Source organism: Rana temporaria, chromosome 1 (assembly GCF_905171775.1).
Source record: "Rana temporaria chromosome 1, aRanTem1.1, whole genome shotgun sequence".
NCBI classification, from domain to species: Eukaryota; Metazoa; Chordata; class Amphibia; order Anura; family Ranidae; genus Rana; species Rana temporaria.
The window spans coordinates 406,615,142-406,621,141 of record NC_053489.1 but is presented as its reverse complement, the minus strand read 5'-3'; the positions used below and the strand labels follow the sequence as shown (position 1 = coordinate 406,621,141).

At 45.6% G+C, this 6,000-nt stretch overlaps 1 protein-coding gene across 6 annotated transcripts in view; it reads right to left on the bottom strand.

The window, feature by feature from the left end:
• SBNO2 (strawberry notch homolog 2) overlaps window positions 1-6,000 on the bottom strand; it is a 149,208-nt gene that overhangs the window by 61,417 nt on the left and 81,791 nt on the right. The gene's annotated exons all lie outside the window — the stretch shown is intronic.

Below are 6,000 nucleotides of genomic sequence, written 5' to 3'. Positions count from 1 at the left end.
GGGATAGTTTTATTGCATTTTTATAAAATTTTTTTTTTTTACTACCAATTGCGGCGATCAGCAATTTTTTTCGTGACTGCGACATTATGGCGGACACTTCGGACAATTTTGACACATTTTTGGGACCATTGTCATTTTCACAGCAAAAAATGCATTTAAATTGCATTCTTTATTGTGAAAATGACAGTTGCAGTTTGGGAGTTAACCACAGGTGGCGCTGTAGGAGTTAGGGTGCACCTAGTATGTGTTTACAACTGTAGGGGGGTGTGGCTGTAGGAATGACGTCATCGATCGTGTCTTCCCTATAAAGGGAATGACGCGATCGATGCGCCGACACAGTGAAGCACGGGGAAGCCGTGTTTACACACGGCTCTCCCCGTTCTTCAGCTCCGGGGAGCGATCGCGGCGGAGCGGCTATAAACAAATAGCCGCGCCGTGGTCCCGGATCGCTCCCCGAGCGGACCCGACCTCCGCATGTAGCGGGGGGGTCCCGATCGGACCCCCCACCCGCTAATAGGCGAGGACGTACATGTACGCCCATGTGCCTGTACGTGCCATATTGTGGACGTATATGTACATGCGGGGGTCGGGAACTGGTTAAAGCATATCTAAAAATTTAATATACTGCAGCTTACCAATCCTTCGATGCAATGGCTGCATTGGTTTTCACTTTGTAAGCTTTATTCCTGGTTATTCACAGGATTGCCAGGTGAAATTACACTTCCTGTCCCTGTGTGGCTACACTAACTTCTCCACTGTATCTATGGAGGGAGCAATAGTTGTCACACAGACTGGAAAAGGCTAAGGCCTTGTACACACGAGGAGACATGTCCGATGAAAACGGTCCGCGGACCGTTTTCATCAGACATGTCTCCTGGGAGCTTTTGGTCTGATGTGTGTACACACCATTAGACCAAAATCCCCGCAGACAGAGAACGCGGTGACGTAGAAGACACCGACGTTCTCAAACACGGAAGTTCAATGCTTCCACGCATGCGTCAAATCAATTCGACGCATACGCGGGATTTCGGTCCGCTGGTTAGATGTACTAACCAGCGGATATGTCCGACGGACAGGTTTCCAGCGGACAAGTTTCTTAGCATGCTAAGAAACTTTTGTCCGCTGGAAACCTGTCCGCTAGGCCGTACACACGACCGAACATGTCCGATGAAACTGGTCCGCGGACCAGTTTCATCGGACATGTTCGGTCATGTGTACGGGGCCTAAGTGATATCTGAAATGCCTTTGGTCCTGCATTGTTATTCCAAATGAAAACTCCACAAAAAATAAAAAGTCAGGGTCCCAATGACAACCCTGAAGCCTGTAAGTACACTGACTATTAGAAACTTCTATATTTTTATCCTCACAGGTTTACTGCAAAGCACATTTTGCCTCCTTATTCCTTAACCACTTGGCGTCCGCACTATAGCCGAATGGCGGCTACAGCGTGGACCTGAATTGCCAGGAGGCTGTCAATAGTTGTCCTCCCGTTATCAAGCTCCCCGCGCGCACAGCGCCCACTGTGATCACAGAGTCACTGAGACCCAGGTGATCACAGATCCAAGTAAGGGGCCGATTACCGCGAATGACAGCTGATCACGTGATGTAAACAAAACCTCTGTAATCTTTTTTTTTTTTCTCCTCACGCTAACAGTGTGAGAGAAAAAAAAAGCAATCACCGGCTCTTGTGCAAGGGACATTGGTCCCGAAGAGGAAGAGGCACATCTGCCTCATCTGTGCCCACCAGTGTAAAAACGTGCCACCTATCAATGCCCACCACCAGTGGTGACAATCAGTGCCTCATCAGTGCCACCTAGCAGTGCTGCGCATCAGTGCCGCCCACCAGTGCAGCCTCATCGGCGTACATCAATGAAGGACAAAAATTACCTGTTTGCAAAATGTTATAACAAAATCTAAACAGGGTCTGTATTTATTTATTTTTATTCAGTCTTAAAAAAAAAAAAAAAACGCAGAGGTGATCAAATACCACCAAAAGAAAGCTCTATTTGTGGGAAAAAAATCATTTGGGTCCAGCATTGCATGACCACACAATTGTCATTCAAAGAGTGAGCACTGAAAGCTGAAAATAGGTCTGGGCAAGAGGGGGGATTTAGGTGCTCAGTAAGCAAGTGGTTAAAGGAGTTGTAAAGGCAGAAGGTTTTTTATCTTAAAGCGGTTGTAAACCCTAAATTTGCACTTTTACCTACAGGTAAGCCTATAACAAGGCTTACCTGTAGGTAAAAAGAATATCTCCTAAACCTGTACGGTTTAGGAGATATTCCCCTCGCAATGCGGGCGGCGCATGCGCAGGGGGGATCCACGGCGGAAGATCCGGCAGCCGCCGGACCCTGCCGATTTTAAATCTCCCGCGCGCATGCGCGGGAGTGACGTCATCGCCGCTCCAGCCAATCACAGCGCTGGAGCGGCGCCGCTCCAGCCAATCACAGCGCTGGAGCGGCGATACCCGGAAGACACGCCGGAGCAAGATGACATCTCGCTCGGCGTGAACCAGGTAAGTGTTGTTCACCTCGTTTTGAGGTAAGTATTTCATAATCAGCTATTATGCGGTGCATACTAGCCGATTATGCATTTTGCCTTGCAGGTAAAAAAAAAAAAAAAAATTATATATGCGGTTTACAACCGCTTTAATGCATTCTATGCATTAAAGGGACACTAAAGGTCCAAATATTAATATAACAAACATGTCATACTTGCCTCCACTGTGCAGTCCGTTTTGCACAGAGTGGCCCCGAACATCCTCTTCTGGGGTCCCTCGGTGGCTCTTCCCTGCATTAGATAACCTCCTTGGAGAAGAGCTCTCCCGAGGGGGTTACCTTGCGAGCGCGCTCCTGAGGCATACACTCGGCGTCCATAGACGCTGAGTGTAAGAATCAGCCCCGCCCCCCACGGCATTGGATTTGATTGACAACAGCAACAGCCAATGGCTGCGCTGCTATCAATCTGTCCAATCAACGCCAGGACTCCATGGAGAGAAGAGGACGGCGGGGACGTGCCAAGCAGGTGAACTGGCTCAAGTAAGAAAAACGAGGGGCTGGGGGCCGGTGATTGCCAGATGTTTTTTTCACCTTAATACATAGGATGCATTAAGGTGAAAAAACAGGAACCCCTTTAAGATAAGAAACCTTCTGGGTGTAGCAGCCTCCCCAGCACCCCCCAATTACCTACCTGACCACCTTCTCTCTCCAGCAATGTCCACGATCCCCTCAGCTATGCAGTACACTCCTCCTGATTGGCCGAGACAGAGCAGTTGCGCTATTGGCTCCCGCGGCTGTCATTTAAAGTCAGCCAGACAGTTAGGAAGGGGGGCAGGTCAGGGCTCCGTGTTTGGGTGGATACACAGAGCTCTGACTCGGCTTGGGTGACAACATTTAACAAGCTGCTGGCTTAAGGGAACTCAAAAGGAGGGAGGGACTAGGAGCAGCAAAGGGAGACCTGACAAGGTGGAGGATCTGGGCTGCTCTGTGCAAAACCAACTGCACAGAGGAGGCAAGTATAACATGTTTGTAATTTTTTTTAGTGAGCCTCTACAATCACTTTAAGTTATTATTTTTTTTTTTTATAATCTGTCCTAAACTCCATCCTAATAAGCTAATCTAAAATATAAAACGTGCCTTATGTCTTTTTATTTAGAACCAAACCAATTTTGCACTTCAGCCTTTATAACTTCAAATCATAATTGAACTATTTTCTCTTAAAATCTTATATTTTAGGCAGGATTGTCATATTCTGGACAAAACCCAGAAGCCAATATAGCAATATAACCCAACTTAAAAGTTCACCTTTCCTGTTGTGAGCACTGCCTGATTGCTGGGCATCTCTTTCCAGAACTTCCTGCATTCCCTGCATGCTTTTCTAAGAAATAAACCTTGCTGCTTACAAGCTGTGATTCCTGTACTAGCTGCATTCCCGAAAGCCCTCCACTCAGCAGCTCTGTGGCTTATTTTTGTTCATGCATAATTTTAGCAGCGTTTTGTTGCAGGAGAGTTTAATGGCAGAAAAAAAAAAAAAAAAAAACTGCCAGTGCATTCTGGAACAGCGGCGTTCTGGCAGAAAAAAACGCCGACAGCTCCTAAACTCTGCAAACTGCTGGTCCCCAATATTTTCTTTTCTAAACGGGAGGCTGCTGCCGTCCTTAACAACCAGTGAATAGCCGCTGCTTCCTTAACAGATTAGTCATTAAATGTAAACAAAAGAATTGCCAGCAAAAAAAAAAAAAAAAATGGAGAAAAAAAAAAAATGTGTGGGGGACCCCTCCCACAAGCCATACCAGACCCTTATGGGCTACCACATCCTTAACTACGGATGACTCATCAGCGGTCAAAAGAATTGGCTCCAAGAAAAAATAAATTTGAGAAAAACTGCCTGGGTAACCAACCCCCCCCCCCAAAAAAAAGGGGCCTGACGAAGGCTCCCGCCTCTAACTAAACTGAAGAGCATGGCTACCCTATGTCGTCATGGGGTAACCATGCCCCTTGTGACGTCATCGACCCAGCATGCAGCGGTTGATGATGTCACAAGATGGCGGGGTCACCCAGTGAGGTCATCCGATAGCACCTTTGTTTATTTAGCAGGAGCCTTTATCAGGTGTGGACCTCTTTTTTTTGTTGTTTTTGTTCGGTTCAGTGGCCGGCGTTCATCATGAGTGATGTTAGGTTTACACTGGGGGACAATTTTTTTTGTCAAACTGTTGTGTTTTTACGATAAGTCACCCTCCGGGCCAGGGTTTTGGACAAGCAGTCCTCATCAACATGGGGCCAGATGCTTTGGAGGGCATGTGGCTTGGTATTGTTTGGGGGGGGGGCTGGCTCATCCCCCCTCTTTCCTAGCCTGCCAGGCTGCACGCTCAAGTAAGGGTCTGGTATGGATTAGGGGGGATTCCACACCGTTTTTTTTTCTTTTGGTTTTTTTATTTAGGCATGAAGTTCCCATTAAACTCCATACTAGACCTGAAGGGCATGGATTGGGGGATGGACCCTAACGCAGTTTTTTTCCTCAATTAAAAATGTCTTTTGCTGCCAATTCTTTTTGTTTACATTCATGAGTCACCAATTGGTAAGGATGCAGCTATTCACTGGTTAAGGACACCGGCGGCCCTGCTTCTTAATGCTAAAGCTCCTAAACATTGCTTACATACTGCTAAATGGCAGAAAAAAAACCCGAAATATTAGCGTATTTTTTTAAATCCAGCTTTTCTTTTTCCTTTTTTGCTTCTTGTGTGCCTGGAGCCTTAAAGTTATTGAGTGTTAGCTAAAAATAATAATACAATGTGGAAATGAATATATGATTTTACATTTTGACCATCTGCTTGATCATCTGGCATTCAGAAGGCAATAATGTGATTTATAGTGTTTTAGAGAAGGGATTTTCTTGATTTTGGCTCTCTTATCGCCTTCTCTAACAAAGGGCTTACATTTCCTTGTACACTGATACATTCAACAAAGTATATATAGTACCAAAAGGCATGTCGCAGTACCAATACAGGGTAGCAAACCATAGACACCCAAAGGTTGATCAGGCTCTTGAAAAATCACTTATCTAGGATGGATTTTTCCAACAAATTGCTTCTATTCCCAACCCAATACTGACAATTAGAGTATCTGCAAAGAGCATGAATATTACAATTGGCCCAAGCAATCAAATGCTTTTGCCACACTCATTCTACAAAACAACCATGTCATAGCTGAATCTTCCACTTCTGTCTTAGGTCTATAGGTAGGTACCTTTAGACAGGTAGTTAAATGTGTATGTTAGCCCAAAATGTAATGCCTCGTACACACGATCAGATTATCGAACGATCAATCCGAAATCGTTTTTTATCATCCGATAATCAGGTCGTGTGTACGAGGCATCAGTCTTTATAAATGCCTGTTTTCCTTGTGAATGTTAGTAAACAGACCATCTTCCCTTTCAATTTCTTTGTTGCTGTCAATACCTGAGGATCCTGCCACTTGCCAGATCCTGCTTTTGCAATCTAACCAC